Source organism: Amblyomma maculatum, chromosome 2 (genome assembly GCF_055883805.1).
Source record: "Amblyomma maculatum isolate TAMU_Amacu chromosome 2, ASM5588380v1, whole genome shotgun sequence".
Classification (NCBI taxonomy): Eukaryota; Metazoa; Arthropoda; class Arachnida; order Ixodida; family Ixodidae; genus Amblyomma; species Amblyomma maculatum.
The window spans coordinates 226363855-226387193 of record NC_139345.1 but is presented as its reverse complement, the minus strand read 5'-3'; the positions used below and the strand labels follow the sequence as shown (position 1 = coordinate 226387193).

The following is a 23339-nucleotide window of genomic DNA, read 5'->3' as shown; positions in this document are numbered from 1 at the left end:
GCCACAGCTGGACACTTGGGTTCGATGCCACAAGCTGGACACTTGGGTTTCGCAAGGACATTGCACAGGACTAAGGAACGTTTTTATTGGCCGAAGATGCGTCAAACTACTCAACGTTATGTGGCCAGCTGCCTCCAGTGCCAGCGTTTCAAGCACCCAACCTGCTCACCGCCGGGTCATCTTCAGCCTATAACGCCACCACGAACCCCATTCGAACAGGCGGGAATTGATCTTCTAGGACCGTTTCCCCGTTCCTCCAACGGAAACCGCTGGGTCATAGTGTGCGTAGACTACCTTACGCGGTACTGTGAAACTGCTGCTATACCGTCAGCCACTGCTTCTGATGTCTCGGCGTTCCTCCTACGGTCCATCATTCTTCGATATGGGCCTCCTTGTGTGTTAATAAGCGATCGTGGCCGACAGTTTACGGCAGAAGTTGTAGAAGAACTTCTTCGCCTCTGCTCATCCCATTTTTGCCATTCAACTCCTTACCACCCACAAACAAACGGTCTTACCGAACGCACCAATCGGACGCTTAGCAATATGCTCGCAATGTATGTTGACTCCCGCCACAAAAACTGGGATGAAGTCCTTCCGTTTATAACATACGCATTTAAAACTGCTAAGCACGAAACGACAGGCTACAGTCCGTTTTTTCTTCTCTATGCACGACCTCCACGAAGCACTTTGGACACGTTTCTGCCTTTCTCACTCCCTGCTGAAACTTCACTAGCGCATACTCTCTCTTTGGCTGAAGAAGCTCGTCGACTTGCTAGGCTTTGCACTCTAGCCTCCCAGGAACACTACAAGCAACACTACGACAAGCGTCATCAAGATGTTAATTATGTCCTTGGTGACTTGGTGTGGCTTTGGACGCCGTTGCGTAAGCGCGGCTTGTGCCAGAAACTGTTGCACCACTATACTGGCCCTTTCGTTGTATTGGAATGCCTCAGCGCAGTAAACTTTGTAGTCTCTCGCGTGACCACCCAAGGGCGTCGTTCTCGGAAGACTCAAGTAGTCCACGTGGCCCGCATGAAGCCCTTCTATCAACATGACGAACCTTGACTCGCCCGGCGGGCATCGTCTGCGAAGGGGGCAGTGTCACGCACTTCCCGCGGTCCTTATTGAAGGAAGATGAGGTTTGGCGGGATAAGCAGAAGAGGAGGAAGCTGGTTCTGCCCCGCTCTTGTGTGCTATTCTCTAGCGCAGCCTAAGATCTGTCTAAATAAACGTCGTAACAATATTAATGAAAAATCCCTAGATAAATTTAAACCACTAATAGGGAGTGCTTCCAGTATACTATATATGAGATGAACAATGTAAACGAGGTAAATGAAAGCTTCATACACAAATTTCTTGCATATTATGACAAAGCATTTCTGTTGAAAGAAAAAAAAGTGGAAAGTAAGAAGTTTAGAAAACCAAGATCATTAAAGCGTTATATGGGAAAATTAAGATAAGAAATAAGATGTACCATAAGTTTATTGAGACTAAAAATGCTGATATTGACACGGTGCATTCTCTGCGCTAATCGCGAGCGTGTGCCTCCTTGAGGCGGAGAAACCGAAGTTCGTCTCCTCGAGGCGAAGAAACCGAAGTTCTTCTGTTGAAGCGGGCCTGCTAGTTTCCTGCCGCACTGCGAGTTCTGTGACTCCTGTATCCCGCGGTGGCTTCTGATCAGACTTCACACCGTGACATCCGGTGGAACTGCTGGGTAACACAACCCATGATCCGAACACCTCCAACCAGCCGAGACTCCAGCCCTCAGGGATCTTCTACCATCGAGATTACGCCTACCCATCAGAGTAGCCGACGGCTTCAAGGTCTTGATCCCGAATTCGCACCTCTACAATTTTCTCGTACTGCGAGGTCGCCGCCATCTTCTCCAGCACCACCTTCGGAGACAACACAACCACCCATAATGACGTAGGTAGATACTACTGCCCCCTCCTTCGTGTTGCAGCAGCCGCGGGAGATACCCATCTTCCAAGCCTTTCCCGGTGACGACCCGGAAGACTGGCAGATAAATTTGAGCGAGTAGCCCAGTACAATCGCTGGGGCAACGACCAGAAACTGCAGCATGTATTTTTTTCGCTCGACAGTGCAGCTTGTACATGGTTTGAAAATCATGAGACTACTATCACAACGTGGAGTTCTTCAAGGACCAGTTCCTACAAGCTTTCACCACCATTTTTCGCACGCCAAGCTGCTCCTACAGACGAGAGTTCAGCCCCCTAACGAGAGCGTCCTCGTTTACTTCGAGGTCATGACGAGGCTATTCCGTCGCGCTGATCCAAACATGTCCGAAGAAAAAAAACTTCGCTATCTCATGATGGAAATTAAGGAACAGATCTTCGTTGGATTAGTGCGATGTCCCCTCAAGACCACCGGGGAATTTGTATCCGAGGCCACTACCATTGAGAAGGCGCTAGAGATGCGATCTAAGCACTACGAGCAGCCGTCCATCCCTATTGCTGCCGCCATCGCCGACACTGGTAGCACTGACGTGCTTTGCGAGACCATACGTGCCGTCGTACGAGAGGAGCTGCAAAAACTATTTTCGACGGCAGCACCCCCTCAAGTATCCAGCCTTTCTCAGATGGTTCGGGAACAGGTCAACCAGGCACTCAATCCACCCGAGCCACTCCCGACAATGCCACCACAGGCCATGACCTACGCCGCATTCACTTGTCGTGCCTGTCCACCTCCCAGTCAGCACCAAGTAGCCCCTGCATATACTCGTCAAGCACCTCCTGCTCGAATTTCTCAAGTGCGTCCACGCAAAAGCGACGTCTGGCGCACTCGCGATAATCGCCCGCTGTGCTTCCACTGTGGCGGAGCTGGTCACCTGTTCCGCGATTGCTATTACCGACGAATGGGTCTGCCAGGATTTAGCGCCGACGCGCGAAAGCCGCAGTGTGGTGAACGGCCCCCCGCCATTGACGCATACTTGGCTGAAGCATCCGTAACGCCCCATGACTACTCGCGGTCGCCTTCACCGCGCCAATACTCCTCACACACATGTGGTAATGCCGGCCTGACGCGGGTCCGCTCCCCTAGCCCCCATCGGGAAAACTAGAAGTGGCAACCTTTGGAGGGAAGGTTGCTCATCGACGAAATTCTCAAGCTCCTGCACCGCTGCAACCAGATGGTCACTCCATTTCACGACGACACGACGCGCCCCACAATGATCCGCTGCCTCAGCACTCCAGTTCTCCGACGACACGAAATCAGCTAGTACCACACCGCAGCCGTGACCGGACACCGTGACGTTCCGGCAACACCACAGCCGTAACCGCCGACCTGAACATTTCAGTGGATGGAACCAACGTGACAGCGCTCGTGGATACCGGCGCCGATTATTCTGTGATGAGTGGGCCTTTCGCCGCCACTCTGAAAAAGGTGACTACACCCTGGACAGGCCCACAAATTCGTACTGCCGGAGGCCACTTGATAACGCCGACCGGTACCTGCACTTCTAGGGTAACAGTGCAAGAAGAAACGTACTTGGCAAGCTTCGTCGTACTTGTCCAGTGTTTCCGCGACGTCATCCTTGGCATGGATTTCTTAGCAGAGAATGGAGCCGTTATCGACCTGCAGACAAAGTCAGTGACCTTGTCGACTGAGAACGCAATACACAGTGCTTCAGAACGACCGACAGCACTGCACATCCTTGATGATCATGTCACTATTCCGCCCCGTTCCAGTGTGATGACGTCTGTGGCTGCGAATACACTGCGAAACTTTGAAGGTGTGGTGGACAGCAAACAGATCTTGCTTTTCGAACGCAGTCTTGCTGTAGCCAGAGGAGTCGTTTGCCTCGAAGACGGCAAAGCAGATGTCCTACTCACAAATTTTGGCGGTGAGCACCAGCATTTAAGCATTGGAACTGTAGTGGCCCATATTTGCAGTATCACGCATGTTAGAAAAGCCTCTGGACTTCGACGCTGTCATTGACCGAGATGGAGAGGCCTACCACCGATTTACACTTCGACAATAACCCTGCGCTTTCTCAACTGCAGCATCGCCAAGTGAACCAGCTCCTCCAGCGCTATCGGGCGACCTTCTCCAACTCTTCACGTGTTGGCAGAACCGATCTCGCCAAGCGTCGCATTATTACGGATGATACCGTGCCACCTCTCAGGCAGTCACCTTACCGAGTGTCTCCGCCAAGTGAAAGAGATGCTTCACGACGATGTCATTCAGCCCTTGCGGAGTCCATGGGCTGCACCTGTCATTCTTGTGAAGAAAAAGGATGGTACGCTGAGGTTTTGTGCGGATTACCGCCAGCTAAACAAAGCTATGAAGAAAGACGTCTATACCCTGCCACGCATCGACGATGCTCTAGATCGTCTCTGCTCCGCGAAATATTTCTCTTCAATGGACTAGAAATCCGGATATTGGCAAATAGAGGTAGATGAGAGGGACCGCGAGAAAACGGCGTTTATTACTCCGGATGGGCTCTACGAGTTCAAGGCTACGCCCTTTGGTCTCTGCTCTGCGCCGGCTACTTTCCAATGGCTTATGGACACCGTACTTGCAGATCTCAAGTGGCAGACATGTCTCATTTACCTTGACGACGTTGTGGTCTTCACTCCAACGTTCAAGGAGCACCTTCGGCACCTTGAAACTGTTTTGCAAGCCATAACATCTTCTGGCCTTACGTTAAAGAACGAGAAGTGTCATTTTTCTTATACGGAGCTCAAGTTCTTGGGGCACGTCATAAGCCACGCTGGTGTCCTGCCGGACCCAGAGAAAATGACAGCTATTGCCAACTCCCTCCGCCCCAAGACCAGAAAGCTGTTCGACGATTTCTTGGCTTATGTGCCTACTACCGGCGCTACGTCAAAGATTTTGCTCGACTCGTTGAGCCCCTAACACGTCTGACAAAGACAGACATGCCTTTCACTGGGACACACCACAGGAACAAGCATTCAAAGAGCTTCAATGCTGCCTACAAACACCTCCTGTATTGGCTGACTTTGACGAAAACGCCGACACGGAGCTTCATGCCGATGCAAGCAACATAGGCTTGAGCTCCGTTCTAGTTCAAATCCAGGGCGGACAAGAACGTGTGACCGCTTATGCCAGTCGCTGTCTATCTAAAGCGGAATCGAACTATTCTGCAACAAAGGAAGAATGTCTAGCCATTGTGTGGGCGACGTCGAAATTCCGGCCATACCTTTATGGGAAACTATTCAAATTAGTTACTGACCAGCATGCCCTATGTTGGCTTGCAACCCTAAAGGACCCTTCAACCCGCCTTGTAAGATGGAGTCTATGACTACAGGAATTCAACATAACTGTCACGTACAAGTCTGGCCGCCAGCACTCGGACGCCGACTGCTTCTCACGGGCCCCTGTAGATCCCCCCGCAGATGAAATTCCTGATGATGTCATACCGTTAAATGCCATCAGCACAGAGTGCCTCGCTGAAAGACAATCTGCAGATCCCGAACTTGGTCACATCATGGACTATCTAAACGGTGCACGTACAACTGCTCCGAGAGCTTTCAAGCGTGCTCTGTCATCGTTATGTGTGCGCAATGGTGTCCTCATGAAGAAAAACTTTTCCGCCAGCCAAACGCCGTACCTGATTGTTGTACCTATGTGTCTACGTGATGAAATTTTACAAGCTTGCCACGATGAACCAACTTCTGGACATTTGGGAGTCACCCGCATGCTTGCAAGGCTCAAGGAAAAGTACTACTGGCCTCGACTTAACTCCGACATTTCACACTATGTGAAAACGTGTCACAGCTGTCAGTGTCATAAGGTGTCGCCTACTAAGCCCACCGGACTCTTGAAGCCAATAGACCCACCATCGAGGCCTTTCCAGCAGATTGGCATGGACATGCTGGGACCATTTCCCCTTTCACACTCCGGTAACCGGTGGGTCATTATTGCTACGGATTACCTTACACGATATGTGGAAACCTCCGCTCTACCCAACGGTGCTGCCTTAAAGGTTGCAAAGCTTTTCATCAATTGCGTTGTCCTTTGCCATGGCGCACCGGAGATTTTGATCACTGACAGAGGAGCCGCATTTACAGCCAAATTTCTGCAACAGATTTTAATTCACAGTCATACTGAACACAGGAAGGCGACACCATACCATCCTCAAACGAACGGCTTGACCGAGTGCTTGAACAAAACACTTGCTGATATGCTCTCAATGTATGTCGACGTAGAGCACAAAACGTGGGATGAAGTGCTCCCGTACAATACCCTTGCATACAATAGAGCGGTCCAGGAAACAATGAACATGACACCTTTCCGTCTGGTCCATGGCCGTGAGGTGACCACAATGCTTGATGCCATGTTACCACATCTAGACGACGGCAACCAACAAGCAGATGTTCACACCTTTCTGCACCTAGCCGAAGAGGCCCGTCAGCTGGCCATGTTGCGAATTCAGTATCAGCAACGCCGCGATGCCCAACGATACAACCTCTGACACCGTGACGCCCGGTACACAGCTGGAGACCGTGTCTGGGTTTGGTTTCCTGTACGTCGACGAGGCCTCAGCGAGAAACTGCTGTGTCGTTACTTTGGCCCGTACAAAGTGGTAAGCCAAGTTGGGGACCTAACCTATGAGGTTGTTCCTGATGGATTTAAAAAGTCCCGACGCTCCACGCTCCCGGACGTGGTGCACGTGGTCCGCCTGAAACCGTATTACGACCGATAATGTTGACTCTTTCTGTGCGCGAGCAACTGCCCTTCGTGCAATATTTTTTTTCTCTTATCTCTACCCACACTTCCAGCATTGGGGCGATGCTTCTTGTACCCGGGGGGGGGGGGGGGCAATGACACGCTGCATTCTTTGTCTTCCCTCTGCGCTGATCGCGAGCGTCAGCCTTAAGAAACCGAAGTTCTTCTGTTGAAGCAGGCCTACTAGTTTCCTGCCGCACTGTGACTTCTGTGACTCCTGTGTCCTGCGGTGACTTCTGATCAGACTTCACACTGTGACAATATTTTTACTGACTACAAGAAATACAGGAACAAATTAAATAAGGAGCCAACAAGTTCCAAATTCAATTACTATGTTGAGCGCTTTCACAGCTGCGTAATGATGAAAGGAAATTATGGTTTCAAGTAAATAATCTACTCAATAGAATAGAAAAATTCACTTTTTCCATATTTCCACACGTGGTGTACCACCAGCCAGGAGAGCAAGTTCCTTCATCTCATGTCCTCCCTGCCTCCTGACGTCGCCGAGGAATTAGTGGACATTATCGCTTCGCCGGACACAGCCTGACCTTTTAGCACGTTGAAGGCGGCTCTCGTTGACCGCTGATTTCCGAGCACAGCAGACTCCAGCAGCTCCTCACCGCTACAAAACTCAGTGATAGCCATCCTTCGCAGCTCCTCTGTCGCATGCGACAGCTGCTTGCAGACTCCCCCTTGGGGCCGGACAGTTTACTACGCGAGTTGTTTCTCCAGCGGCTTCCCCAGAACATCGTCTTCGTCCTCGCGGCTGCAGGTGATGCCACTCTGGACAAGCTCGCCGAACTCACGGACCATGTTGCGTATAACTCAAGGCACGCCAGCATCAGCGCCATGACTGCTCCGCCTTCCACTACTACCACAGCCTCTCAGCTTGTGAGCATAAAAGAGCGACTGGATGCTTTAGCCAGGTGGCTTGATGACCTCGAGCCCCTGCCACGGCGTTCTCCGCCGAGGTTCCAGTCCCGCCGCCACTCCCAGACACCGTCGCCCTCGCCGGAACTCCAACCATTCGAAGCACGGCAAGACTCCTCCTCGGCTGTGTGCTGGCACCACCGTATTTTCGGCAGCTCTGCCTACAAGTGCACCCACCCGTGCGCCTGGTTGGGAAATGCTGCGGCCGGCAAGTGGTATGGACATGCCGCCTATTTTATGTTTCGGACAAGATCACTGGCACTCGCTTCCTCGTTGACGCGGGAGCACAGGTGAGTGTAATACAAGCAGCTTGGGCAGATTGCCGTCACAACGAACCGGCTTCCCCGCTCCAAGCGATAAACAACTCCCCCATCCACACATACGGCCAACGGTCTCTTACACTTAACCTCGGATTGCGCCTAGTGTTCCGCTGGATTTTCATCATCGCCACTGTCTCACAAGCTGTTCTCGAGGCTGATTTCCTCAGTTTCTTCAACCTCACTGTCGATATGCAGGCCGATTGCCTCATCGATCTCAGCATGAAACTCTCCGTCAATGGCGTACTCTCCACCTCTTCGGCGACAGGCCTTAGAGCTCTCGTCCCTGCTTCGCCGTATGGGAAAATCCTTGCCGATTTTCCCAACATCACGAAGCAGCACACCAGAGAGTCACCAGTGAAACACTTGATCACCCACCACATCATGACCTCTGGACCACCTGTGTTTGCTCGCCCTCACCGCCTGTCAGGAGAACGTCTCTCTGTCGCTCGCCGTGAGTTTCAACACATGCTTGAACTTCCTCCAGCAACTGGGCATGTTGCCAAAGAAAGATCGGGTGACTGGAGGCCACGTGGAGATTACAACGCCCTCACACCTTACTAGACCGCTATCCACTTCCTCACATACAGCACTTCTCATCAAATTTGGCTGGTTGCATGATCTTCTCTAAGATTGACTTAGTGAAGACTTACCATCACATCCCCGTGGCCATTACCGCACCATTCGGCCTCTTTGAGTATGTGAGGATGCCTTTTGGATTGCGCAACACTACACAGACTTTTCAGCGCATTATAAATGAGGTTAAGTGAGGCCTCGACTTCATTTTCGCCTACATCGATGATCTCCTCGTCGCAAGCTCCTCCGAGGATGAGCACGCAGCTCACCTGCGCGCCCTTTTACAACGCCTTGATGAATACGGCCTTGTTATCAATCCAGACGGGTGCCTTTCTGGTGTTGCTACAATTGAGTTTCTAGGCCATCTTGTCACTCCTCAATGTATCCGACCTCTCTACAGCAAAGTAAAGGCCGTTCAAAATGTTCCACCCCTGACATCATTGAAGAATCTCAGAGAATTCTTGGGCATTCTGAACTATCACCACCGCTTTATCCCCAAGTGTGCCAGTTTCCTGAAGTCTCTACCAACCTTTTGGCAACCAAAAAAGATCCAGCTGTGCCACTTGAGTGGACACTGCAGCTGCATTCGCTGCTGCGAAACAGGCGCTCCACTTTGCTAATACATCTCGTTCCTGCTGGTTATTCCTTATCTTAGCTCTGACAAACAATTTAGGGATTTGGTTGACGACAAACTCAGTGTGAGTAAGACTACTTACATAATATTTAGGCCAATCAACACCACTCTTCAATGTAGTATAGTAATTTAAATATAACAGCAGCATTATAAAGCAAGTTACAAATCACAAGTTTCTAGGCTTTTGGTTCAATGAAAATCTTTCATGGAATACGCACATTTTAAATTTAGTAAAATACTTGAGCAGAACTGCAGGATGTCTACAAAATTACTTATTTGGTTTGGCTAACGATTTTAATTCCAAACTAGCATACTGTACGGGGAACCACTACTTCCGCAAATATTAATAAGTTGCTTGTTCTCCAAAAAAAGCTATTAAGGCTTTTATAGTATACTACGAGATTTGCATACAGAACCTTTGTTTAAAAAATACGCCATTTTACCTGCTCATCGTCTTCTGCAGTACATTCACCATAATAAGAGGTATGCTATTCTACCTACACTAATGTATGATCTGAGAACACAACAAAACTTGTACCTATTTTTCAGACCAACTATGGAAAACAGAAATTAACTTTTCAGGTGCCATTTCTTATTACCAGCACAACACCAGATGTGAAATTTTCATTGGCACCTAGGGTATTTAAACAATATTTAAATGAATATCCTGTGCATGACAGGTATTCGGCTCTGAAATGCTCGGCGCCTGATGTTTAAGAGAATGACGGCAACCATGTTTAGCGCCTGATGCTCATGAAAGACAATGACGACAACACTCGCGCGTCTGCTATGCGCATAATGCAGCAACTCCATTTCTAAGCTGCACTTTAAGTGCATTTTCAAGTGCCTCTATATGTGAAACTAAAATATTCTGGGTAAGCAAAGAACCTTGCTGAGAAAGAAACTTCAAAAGCGGCATTGGCTAGCAAAAAGCGAAAAAAGTAATCCAGTAAGCTGTATTCCTAGCTCACCAAGTGAAGACCCCTAAGGGCTCAAATTTGTAGCCAAAGTAGGGGGACAACATTGCTTACTGTCAATATAAAAAAACAAAATGCTCATTGGGCTATACGCTAATACACAGTACAACCGCGATGATATGATTGTGACTAATACAAATGTCAGAATAACACAGATGGGCCATACTGTATAGTACACAATGTGTAGAATTTCGGGTGTCCCCTGCTGTGCCACTAAAGAGAATAAGCAAAGAGAAGAAACAATATTCATTTTCCCTGTTTTGCATAGCACAGCCTACATCACTGACTTGGTGAAATGGGCAGAGGTGCACCACAAGTGGTGACGTGAAATTGTAAATAAGTCCCATTAACAATCGTGCATGAATTTATCTTCAGCACACAAACTTCATTTGTTTTGGATGTTCGAGCTTTTGATGCAGCAGAATAAAAATAAATGAGGGTGTTTCTTTCTGTCTCCCCATTGTTTTTAATTCTGCTCCATCAAAAACTTGAAAATATTGTCACATTACGCGGTGCAACGCATAAGGAAAGAACGCATACGCATAAGGAAAGAAGAAGAAGACTCTCGTGAGTTTTGGAGAGAAGACGACGTTCAACAGCGTCGGCTGGTGCCTACAGAGAACGTCCGTTGGAAAGCCTTGTCTTCAGTGTCCGCCCTCTGCTACAAGCTGAACTACCCCGTAACACCTTGGTGGAGGTACTTTCGATTCCCCTTGCCACAGCTCCTCGTACTTTCACGCCAGAAACCTGGATTTGCGCAGTGGACGTCATCTCCCTGAGCTCACCCCACCGACTACCACAGTAAGCATGGCATCCCAGGACGCATCACCCGCTACGGAAACTCCAGCTGCCCCCATGGTTTTAACCAAAATCCGTCATCCGCCTATCTTTAACGGCGAAGACAACAAGGACGTTGAAGATTGGCTCGACGAATATGAAAGGTGCAGCAAGAATAACCGCTGGGATGCTAGCATAATGCTGGCAAACATCATCTTCTATCTGGCGGGAACGGCGAAGACCTGGTTTACCAATCACGAACAGGAGATGCCTACGTGGGACATCTGCAAACAAAAACTGCAGGACTTATTCGGCAAACCAATTGGGCGAGCTCTGGCAGCCAAAAAAGACCTGGCTACTCGGGCTCAGTCGTCCACCGAGTCATACCTGGCCTACATACAGGACGTTCTCGCATTGTGTCGAAAGGTGAATACCTCCATGACCGAAGATGATAAAGTGGGCCACATACTTAAGGGTATCGCCGATGACGCATTCAATATACTTCTCTGTAAAGACTGCTCTACGGTGGACTCAGTCCTGCAAGTCTGTCGCCGTTTCGAACAGGCGAAGCAGCGCCGCATCGTCCATCGGTTTCAGCGCCTTCCCAACACGGCGACTACATCTTCATGTGACGACTTGCCCACGTTACAGCAGCCTTCAAGTCAGAATAACCTCACTACCATCGTCCGCAGAGAAATCGAGGCCTTGACTCCTGCTACACATACGTCACCTCCTGCACAGGCAACAATAGCTATGATACAGGCTGTTGTCCGCCAAGAATTCGCTAATGTGGGCCTCGTTTCAAATCCCGCCCCACCACCCCCTGCACCACAGCCAATCCCAGTGGTTGCTGCTGCTGCCACAACCCCGCCCTACACACCGCGCTACCCTACCCGCAATCCTGCGGAGTGGCGCACATCTGACGATAGGCCTATTTGCTTCGTCTGCTGTCGAGCTGGCCATACATCCCGCTATTGCCGCAGCCTCCCGGCTCCCCCCTCTCAACCCTATTACAGCCCTGCCCGCCATAACTATTATGCACCACGACGCGTTTCTGTCACCCCAGCACATCTTCGTACTGAGAACACAGAGCAAGACCGTCGTCCTAGCCGTTCTCCATCGCCTCAAGCCCACCATTCCCGATCACCTACTCGTCGCCGCAGCTTGTCCCCAACGTACCAAGGCACCTACTCGGGAAACTAGGCAACGCAGCGCCCGGACGTGACGCTGCGTTACCAACCCGGACAGCCAACTGTGTTTCGACCATCGCACCACGCCGCAACCTGATCAATGTCCTCGTAGATAGAGTCCCTGTGCCCGCTCTCATTGACACTGGAGCCCATATTTCAGTTCTTAGTTCGTCCTTCCGCCAGCGCCTCAAAAAAGTTCTTACGCCCGCTAACACCTCTACAGTTCGCGTTGCTGATGGAAAAACTGCTGCCATCATCGGAATGTGCACTGCACGCGTTAGCATCGCCGGCCACCATGTCCCTGTGCTCTTCGCCGTCCTTAATACTTGTCCTCAAGACGTGATTTTAGGCCTCGACTTTTTAACAGCCCATTCCGCACTCATTGACTGTTCCGCCGGACTTCTGCGCCTAGCCCTGCCCCATTGTGTTCACGACCCCAGTGCTGACCAATCCCAGCCTCGCCTCCGCTCCAGTGCATTTACTCGCCTACCTCCCGAGGCAGCAGTATACGTGCCCATGTCACCTTTTCCCTCCCTTCCTGATGGCGACTACGTTGTCAACCCCATCACCGACGTCACTCTACAGCGCAACATCGTGCTACCTCATAACATTGTACACGTCGAGAATAACCTCACCTACATTCCCGTACTCAACTTCAGCATGTCTTCACAAGTTCTCCCGGAGGGCATTTCCCTTGCCGAGCTGTCGCCTTTGTCCACCTTTACCATTTCTGCAGTGCTGTCCGACCGTCACGCCGACGTACCTGCACAACCTGTCCCATCACATAGTCCGGAGGACCGCATCTCAGCCATGGTTGCCTCTGACCTGCGTCCCGAATATGCCAGCGCCCTTGCCGGCCTTTTGCGGTCATTCAGCGACATTTTTGATTTCGGTCACGGATCCCTGGGCCAAACGTCCGTCGTCACACATCGTATTGATACTGGAGATGCCCGACCTATTCATCGACGGCCTTACAGAGTTGCTCTTTCCGAACGCAGGATCATTCAGGACGAAGTAGAGAAAATGTTGGCAAGCAACATTATTGAGCCGTCGAGCAGCCCCTGGGCGTCTCCGGTAGTACTCGTCAAAAAGAAAGACAACAGCTGGAGGTTTTGCGTTGATTATCGACACCTAAACAAGATAACAAAGAAAGACGTGTACCCTCTTCCAAGGATCGATGACGCTCTCGACTGCCTGCACGGTGCTAACTACTTCTCCTCCATCGATCTCCGTTCTGGATATTGGCAGATCTCTGTTGACGAAAGAGATCGTGAAAAGACGGCTTTTGTCACCCCGGATGGCCTCTACCAATTCAAGGTGATGCCTTTCGGCTTATGTAATGCCCCTGCGACATTCGAGCGTATGATGGACTCCCTATTACGCGGGCTCAAATGGACCACATGTCTGTGCTACCTCGATGACGTCATTGTATTTTCATCAACCTTTGAAGGCCACCTCCATCGTGTTTCGGCTATTCTTGGCGTCTTCCGACGAGCTGGCCTTCAGTTGAACTCCAAGAAGTGTACCTTTGGTCGCCGGGAACTCAAGGTCCTAGGGCATTTAGTCAACACCCATGGCATCCAACCGGATCCCGACAAAATTCGTGCTGTAAGGGATTTCTCTAAACCGAAATCTAGCAGCGACGTGCGTAGCTTCCTCGGTCTTTGCTCATATTTCCGGCGATTTGTACCAAACTTCGCAGAAATAGCCCGTCCGCTCACGCAGCTTCTGAAAAAAGAGGTCTCCTTTACCTGGGGCCACGAACAATCGGCCGCCTTCGTCGCTCTTATTGCCCACCTCACCGGTCCGCCAGTGTTGGCTCACTTCAATCCGTCAGCGCCCACAGAAGTGCGCACCGACGCAAGTGGTCATGGAATTGGTGCCGTTCTCGCACAACGTCAGCTCGGATTACCCCGCGTCATCGCCTATGCCAGCCGACTCCTCTCTGCGGCCGAACAAAATTATTCCATCACTGAACGTGAGTGCTTAGCCCTAGTTTGGGCCATTACAAAGTTCCGCCCTTACTTGTATGGGCGGCCATTCACAGTAGTCACTGACCACCACGCACTGTGTTGGCTTTCTACACTCAAAGACCCTACTGGCCGCCTTGGACGTTGGGCCTTGCGCCTTCAGGAGTACAATTTTTCAGTAATTTATAAGTCTGGCCAGTTGCATCGAGACGCCGATTGCCTGTCCCGTCATCCAGTCGACCCGCCAAGCCAACCTGAATGTGACAATGACGCTTGCGTGCTCTCTATTTATGATTTCTCCAACATTCGCCATGAGCAACGCCAGGACCCTCAGCTTCGCGAAATTATCAATCGCCTCAGCGCCGATCGCGATGACCCTTCTCTTCGTTTGTTTGTGCTCCACGACGGCACCTTATACCGGCACAATATGCGACCTGATGGCCCCGACCTTCTACTAGTAGTCCCTCAGCACCTACGCTCAACCGTCCTTCAACAACTTCACGACGTTCCTACAGCGGGTCATTTAGGCGTCTCTCGCACATACGACAGTGTGCGTCGTCGGTTCTTTTGGCCAGGCCTATATCGCGCAGTCCGCCGTTACGTAGCTGCTTGTGACCGCTGTCAACGCCGGAAAAAGCCATCACTTTTACCAGCTGGACTTCTGCAGCCAATCGACATCCCCATAGACCCATTTTCTCGAGTGGGTCTGGATCTTCTAGGGCCTTTTCCACTGTCCGTATCGGGGAACAAATGGATTGCGGTGGCCACTGATTACACAACACGCTACGCGGTCACACGAGCAATACCAACCAGTTGTGCAACTGATGTCGCTGCTTTCCTCCTCAACGACGTTATACTCGTCCATGGAGCTCCCCGCCAACTGCTCACCGACCGTGGCCGTTGCTTTCTGGCTCGTATAGTCGACGAGATCCTACGGTTGTGCAACGTTCGTCATTCTTTCACGACCGCCTACCATCCACAGACGAACGGGCTTACCGAACCCCTTAACCGGACACTGACTGACATGTTGTCTATGTACGTTTCTGATGACCACCGCGACTGGGACATAACGCTGCCATTTGTGACATTCGCTTACAATTCGTCGCGTCACGACACTACCTGCTACTCCCCCTTCTATCTTTTATACGGCCGTGAACCTCTGCTTCCTTTTGACAGCCTGCTCTCGTCTGTCACCACTGCCAGCTCATATGCTCGTGACGCCATAGCCCGAGCTGATGCTGCTCGCGTTTTGGCTCGCAACCGAATCGCAGCCTCTCAGCACTCCCAGAAACGTCGCTATGATTCCTGTCATCGCAACACCGAGTATTCTTGCGGCTCTCTCGTGCTGCTCTGGACTCCAGCTCGCCGCGTTGGCCTCTCGGAAAAACTTTTGCCCCGGTATACAGGACCCTACCGTATTTTACGACAAGTGACACCAGTGACATACGAAATTGTGCCCTTGCATCCCGTCCGCCATGCCTCTACACCACGCACCGAGACGGTCCATGTTGCACGCCTAAAACCGTACTACATGGACCCTGGTTTGGACGCTAGTACGCACCGAGACGGTGCTTTTCAGCCGCCGGGGTAGTGTCACATTAGGCGGTGCAACGCATAAGGAAAGAACGCATACGCATAAGGAAAGAAGAAGAAGACTCTCGTGAGTTTTGGAGAGAAGACGACGTTCAACAGCGTCGGCTGGTGCCTACAGAGAACGTCCGTTGGAAAGCCTTGTCTTCAGTGTCCGCCCTCTGCTACAAGCTGAACTACCCCGTAACAATATTAACCAACTTGAAGTACCAACTAGCTCATGGAGAGGAGCAGCGCAAGAAAACAAGGACACACTGAAAAACAGGATTAGCACTAGTCTCATTTTTCAGTGTGTCCTTGTTTTCTTGCACTGCTCCTCTCCACGATGCCTCACCAACTGGCCCACACAAAGGTATTAATCAACTAGTAGCTCAGTTATCCACCCTTTTAATATTCTTCGAGACACGTTCAGTTTGCATATTTGAGATTCTACTGCACAGCATGAGGCTGTTCTCGAATGGCAACGTCATCAACAGCAAATACTAACTTTTCCAAGTATTCCGTTTTTCATCCCCAGGGGGCTATTGTAGATTACAGTGACACACTATTCATTATTGCAGTTTGAAAAAATCCTTGCAGCCACTTTTCACACAATGGATTTCCCTTTATATATTTGTTTTTTTTTTCTTGGGGGAGGGGGGGGGGGTACACATCTCAATGAAATTGTATTGAATCGCAATATACTGTAACATGGTAAGGTTCGGAAGGGACGAGGAGGAGAAAGAGGTGGAAGAAAGGAAGAAGAAACGGAAGCTGGTGAGCCTTGGACTCTCGTTTTCCCAGCCTAGAATAAAAGTCTGGTTACATACTCGGTACGTCACAATTTGGCAGAGCGTGCGGGTTAGCCCAAAGCGGATCCCTCTGACCTCGCTGGCTTACTTCTGCTGCCCTTGAATACGAGTCAAGAAAGCAATGCACAGCGAACGCCACTAACGCTGAGCAAGTGGCAGCATCATCGCGAGCCCCGGACCTTCACTGGGAAACCCGACAAGGATATCGATGAGTGGCTCACGCATTACGAGCGGATGAGCCGGTACAATGGATGGGAGCCCCCTGTGAAACTAGTGAATGTTGTATTCTTTCTGGAAGCTACAGCACTAATCTGGTTCGACAACCTTGAAGATACACTGACTAGCTGGGACCGTTCCACGGAAGAAATAAAGAAGTGTTTGAAGATGGAGCTACAAAGAGAAACACGTAGAGCAAACATTGCTCCAGCAGGCCCAAGTACCTGGTGAGACTTGTACCACATACATTGAGGAAATTTTGAAGCTTTGCAAAGTGGTGAACCCACGAATGTCAGAAGACAACGTTAGGCATTTGCTGAAAGGCATCGCTGAAGATGTACAGTTTAATCCTGCTACAGCGAAATCAGCGGGGCGTACGAAAGATTTCGTAGTCACAAATCTTCGTTGTCGAGAATTTACAGACAACATGAGCAAAAAAAGAAAATTTATTTCCAGAAGTCCGTAAGCTTTGTCTGTTTGCGTTTCACTGCCAGCAGCAGCGTCACACGACTCTCACACTCTGTTAAGAGAGCCATCGCAACGTCGTCTACGTGACAGCCCAGGAACTTCCTAATAATGTCCTAATAATAATAATAATAATGTCCTAATAATAAATTATGCGATCCGAGCTATGGCGTCAAGTGCGTTTGTACCAAGACTGGTTGTCAGCGCAGCGTTGGTCCTTGTGTACGTGTCTTCCTTCTGTGATTGTGATTGTGTTTTTTTCGCTGCGGCTATGTCGAATGTAAGCTACCAACTCGCCCAAAAGCTTGTTTTACTGAAGCATATTTCTTCTACAGTGGGCCCCTCTTTCTGTGTCAAACAACATTTTCCTTCCGTCGATGCTCTGATCGCCAATACCGTCTTCGCGACTTGCCGTGCTAGATACATCGCCGTTTGTCTCAGAAAAGGCCGGATTCCGGAAGAAGTGAGTGCCCTTTTCGGACCTGTCAGACCTTCGTGGGGGCATGTCAAGCGCGTCTGCAAAATTATGCGATCCGAGCTATGGCATCAAGTGCGTTTGTACCAAGACTGGTTGTCAGCGCAGCGTTGGTCCTTGTGTACGTGTCTTCCTTCTGTGATTGTGATTGTGTTTTTTTCGCTGCGGCTATGTCGAATGTCAAAGGCATCCATCACCTGCGACGAGGTTTCCAAGGCGGGTGAATCCTGGGCGGAGTAGTCTTCAGCATCAAACGACGGCTCTTCCGGCTCGCCAACGCTTTTAATGATGTCCTTATCACTTAGCTCTTTGTGGACAAGCACATCTTTGTCAGCGATGAGGAAATCCTTCAACTCGATGTCGCCAGGGGCGTTTCCTCCATCCTGGAGGGATTGCCAGGCCGTACTGATCCCCTGAGTCGACGATGATGGAGCGTCATCTTCCGCGGTTGTAGCTGTGCTGGTCGCCTTTTGGTCAACAAACCTGGTGTGCTGGAAGCAGTTGTAGATCAAGGCGGATCGGGTCACGTTTCACGTAGCAGCCATCATCTGAAGAGCCATGAATAGGTCCACCTTTGTCTCCCTGCCAGTTTCGAGGTTCAAGGGATTCCGCTGAATCAGCTTCTCCCGATAAGCACACTTCACACGTCGGACGATGCCTTGATCCAGCGGCCGAATGATTGAAGTGTAGTTTGGTGGGAAAAATCGCACTTAGACGCTTGACAGTTTGACGTCGTCAATGCAGTGGGCAGAACAATTGCCCAAACAAACCTTTCGGTTCTGCCTGCTCACATCGTGGTCAAGTGCTGCAAGCCAGTCCGCAAATATGGCACGGGTCATCCACAACTGTCCGTACTTGACGGGAAGGCTTCTGTTTCCCTTGAAGCAGTGAGGTTTGGCACTTTTGCCAATAACTAAAGGGAGACGCTTGTCCGATTGATCCATGTTTGTGCACAGCAGCACAGTCACCCTTTTCTTGCTGTGCTTGCCACCCTAGCAACGCTGCCCTTTAAAATCTAGCGTCCTCGCTGGCAGCATTTCATAAAAGAAGCCCGTCTTGTCTGTGTTGTAAATATTAGATGGCACATAGCCGCTCATAATATCAGCCACGTTGTCTACCACCCATTCCAATGCGCCACCAGTGTCCGCGGAACTTGCTTCACTGCACAAAACCTTTTCCACAATGTTGTGCCTCGCTTTGAAGCAATTGAGCCAACCTATGCTGGCCTTAAAGTCATCCAGGCCTAGCAAACAGGATAGTTGAGGGCCTTCTGCTGAACAATGCTTCCGCTAAGCGGGATGTTCCTGGCTCACGTTTCGACGAACCAGGCATAGACAGCCTTTCCCCTTGGTGAGCGGCATACCACAGGACTTCTTGAGGACCTTTTGCTCACGTTATAATTGCGACTGATGCCTCGGTAAGTGAAGACAAGGCGGATGTGGGCATTTTCTCTCAGTCCCTTGGTTGGGCTCTCTGTCTTCCAGATTTCACCTCAATTTATTTAGCGGAGTTATTAGCTGTAGTTTTTGCCCTGCGTAGACTCCCAAATTCTTATTAAATGGCTTTAATACTTACCAATTCATTATCGATGTGCATTTCTTTATCTGCGTCTAGTGAGTCGCAGTTAGTTCACACATTTAAATTTCTCATCCCTCCTTATGTTCAATCGATTAGGATAGCTTAGGTTTCTGGCCACAGGGGCCTTCATTTCAATGAGTCTGCTGATGCTTCAGCAAAAGCAGCCCTGAGTGGTCCAATGCTCTTGTAATTACATTTTAAGGAAAGAATTTCGCACTAATGCCCTTATTTCCCTGGATGATTTTCATCACCTTCCGTTCCCTTGGAGGAGTAAAACCTGGCGTTCCTTCACGCGGCTTCATTGTCGTGCTCCTCAACTTTTACCTTTACAGACCTGGTCTCGCAACCTCTCCCTTGTGCCAATATTGTGACAAGCCAGAAACAACTGAACATTTTTTGCTCTTCTGTCGCCGATATACATCGCTAAGGAGGCGGCTTTTAGAAATAGCATTACAGAAACTTGCACTTGTCATCAGCAATTGTTCGGTCTCTTAGCGCTTCTATGCTGGGACGTGCCGATAAGAATGTGCGCTTTTTCTTGTAAAAAAATTTTTTAGAATAAACTTGTTTTCCATCATAACTGATTGTAATTTTTTTCTTTTATAGCCGATATAATTTTTGTTATTCGTAAATATGTATTTATTTATTATTATATTATTATATCATTATTTTTATTCTCAGTAAATCAAATTTCAGCAAGCCCATGCCCCAGCAAGCCCACGCCCCCTCAACCATCACTGACAGTGAACCGAATTTTATCAAAATTCTAATCCTAGTTCTGCACAATGGAATCTCAGAAACAGTAATCACTGCCTGGTCGTAGCCAATCACCCTTGTGGATGAGGACAACAACAACAAAAGCCTTATCAAGCTCCTCGTATGTTGGCTGCGTCACCTTCTTGTGCTGCGCTGAAGTGCCCGATGCAAGTGCCTTGCCGATGCTTTCTTTACTCTTCAGTATTGTTGACAACGAACTCAGCGCGATGCCAAAATCTGCGCCTTTTTCTCACTTTCTACTTCGGCGATAATATGCGCTTTTTCTTCTAGTGAAAAAAACTGCCACTTCTTCACTGGCGGTGACATCCTAGGAAGTTAGCAGCGACTAGCAGAGACGAAACGAGACGAGAACATGCTGAATGATGCACTCACGAACGTCAAGGACACACAAAGAAGAAAAATGGTAATGCAGAGTGGGCTTCTTCCTGCAGCGCTTTTCAGCCCGCCTCGCGTTTTTCTTTTTTTCTCCGACAGGGCACGAAGCTCCGCCCAACAGTCCTCAGCCTGCCTGAAACACACTCGGTTCCTAGCAGACGACACCGCCGAAGACGCTAGCAGATGACGTCATATTTACGCACTGGCGCATTTTACCCGTACTTTCAAGCAGCCTCTCTTCGCTTGGAGGCCGCGAACGCTTGCCAGCCAACACCGCTCGCAAGTGATCATGACATGCTTTCCTGCTTGGCAGGAAACCGCGAGCACGGTGACCGCGAGCTGTATCAATCGAAGAAGCCCAGCAAAGACAAGGGCGGACTTGTTTTTTTACACGAAGTACGGAGTTAGCCAATGGGCGGGGCATGACGTCAATTCAAAAATGATGTGGGCATCTGAAGGGAAAAAAAAAAAATCAAACGAGCATCCTCTCCCAGCGGTCTGCGATGCAAAAAAATAAACGGCGGGAACGAGAAAGTCGCTCTCCAGCACCCACCTTCTGAAGAAAGACAAGGCCACTCACCAGCGAAAATTTGCAAAAAAAAAAAAAAGAGATTCGTAGAAGTGAACATGTGCCTCCCAAAGTACTTCGCTTTTGAGGAAATTTTAATGCATTAAGTCCTATAGGGGTTTTATGGGGAATGCAAAATACTTTGTTGTGGCAAAAATTTTGTTGAAGTGGCGTTCATTGTACCGGGATTCAACTGTATATCTATTTCTGATCAGCAAAGATCATTTGAACTCTACCGCTGACGTGATCAGGCACTGCCGCACTTTTGAAACCCTTAAGCTTCATCGTATAGTCCCTAAATTTGGTCGACTGGCCAATGTCACTCCTGTGGCAAGTGTAGATGTTGGTTCTCCCGAGTCAATGGCTGGCCTGGTATGCCGAATTGTCCAAGAAGAACTGCTTCAAAACCAGGAATCCCTCTTCCGAAATGAAGACCAATATAGCCAATATGCAGAGGTGGGCAACCTCATGAGGTCAGCCTGGACCTCAAAAGTTACCCACCTCCTCTCAACATTCTATCACGTTTCCTGATACTATCTAGCTCTAAGAATCCGTTGGAAGATCCACTTGAATACCAGAATGACAATCGTCCAATGTGGTTCTGTTGCTGCAGCACATGTACGGTGCTAAAATGGCTGGGACCACATGAGGTTGCCCACCTCCTCTCAACATTCTATCACGTTTCCTGATACTATCTAGCTCTAAGAATCCGTTGGAAGCTCCACTTGAATAGCAGACTGACAATCGTCCAATGTGGTTCTGTTGCTGCAGCACATGTACGGTGCAAAAATGGCTGGGACCTCATGAGGTTGCCCACCTCCTATCAACATTCTATCACGTTTCCTGATACTATCTAGCTCTAAGAATCCATTGGAAGCTCCACTTGAATAGCAGACTGACAATCGTACAATGTGATTCTGTTGCTGCAGCACATGTACGGTGCTAAAATGGCTGGGACCTCATGAGGTTGCCCCACCTCCTCTCAACATTCTATCACGTTTCCTGATACTATCTAGCTCTAAGAATCCGTTGGAAGCTCCACTTGAATAGCAGACTGACAATCGTCCAATGTGATTCTGTTGCTGCAGCACATGTACGGTGCTAAAATGGCTGGGACCTCATGAGGTTGCCCACCTCCTCTCAACATTCTATCACGTTTCCTGATACTATCTAGCTCTAAGAATCCGTTGGAAGCTCCACTTGAATAGCAGACTGACAATCGTCCAATGTGGTTCTGTTGCTGCAGCACATGTACGGTGCTAAAATGGCTGGGACCTCATGAGGTTGCCCACCTCCTCTCAACATTCTATCACGTTTCCTGATACTATCTAGCTCTAAGAATCCGTTGGAAGCTCCACATGAATAGCAGACTGACAATCGTCCAATGTGATTCTGTTGCTGCAGCACATGTACGGTGCTAAAATGGCTGGGACCTCATGAGGTTGCCCACCTCCTCTCAACATTCTATCACGTTTCCTGATACTATCTAGCTCTAAGAATCCGTTGGAAGCTCCATTTGAATAGCAGACTGACAATCGTCCAATGTGGTTCTGTTGCTGCAGCACATGTACGGTGCTAAAATGGCTGGGACCTCATGGGGTTGCCCACCTCCTCTCAACATTCTATCACGTTTCCTGATACTATCTAGCTCTAAGAATCCGTTGGAAGCTCCACTTGAATAGCAGACTGACAATCGTCCAATGTGATTCTGTTGCTGCAGCACATGTACGGTGCTAAAATGGCTGGGACCTCATGAGGTTGCCCACCTCCTCTCAACATTCTATCACGTTTCCTGATACTATCTAGCTCTAAGAATCCGTTGGAAGCTCCACTTGAATAGCAGACTGACAATCGTCCAATGTGATTCTGTTGCTGCAGCAGATGTACGGTGCTAAAATGGCTGGGACCTTATGAGGTTGCCCACCTCCTCTCAACATTCTATCACGTTTCCTGATACTATCTAGCTCTAAGAATCCGTTGGAAGCTCCACTTGAATAGCAGACTGACAATCGTCCAATGTGATTCTGTTGCTGCAGCACATGTACGGTGCTAAAATGGCTGGGACCTCATGAGGTTGCCCACCTCCTCTCAACATTCTATCACGTTTCCTGATACTATCTAGCTCTAAGAATCCGTTGGAAGCTCCACTTGAATAGCAGACTGACAATCGTCCAATGTGGTTCTGTTGCTGCAGCACATGTACGGTGCTAAAATGGCTGGGACCTCATGAGGTTGCCCACCTCCTCTCAACAATCTATCACGTTTCCTGATACTATCTAGCTCTAAGAATCCGTTGGAAGCTCCACTTGAATAGCAGACAGACAATCGTCCAATGTGATTCTGTTGCTGCAGCACATGTACGGTGCTAAAATGGCTGGGACCTCATGAGGTTGCCCACCTCCTCTCAACATTCTATCACGTT

General features: G+C 49.5%; 1 protein-coding gene and 1 pseudogene across 2 annotated transcripts in view; one reads left to right on the top strand and one right to left on the bottom strand.

Annotated features, from left to right (window-relative positions):
- The window catches only part of Gcat (Glycine C-acetyltransferase), a 238625-nt gene that overhangs the window by 8023 nt on the left and 207263 nt on the right, over nt 1-23339 (bottom strand). The window lies entirely within an intron of this gene.
- LOC146201431 (uncharacterized) lies at nt 7378-8416 on the top strand (annotated as a pseudogene).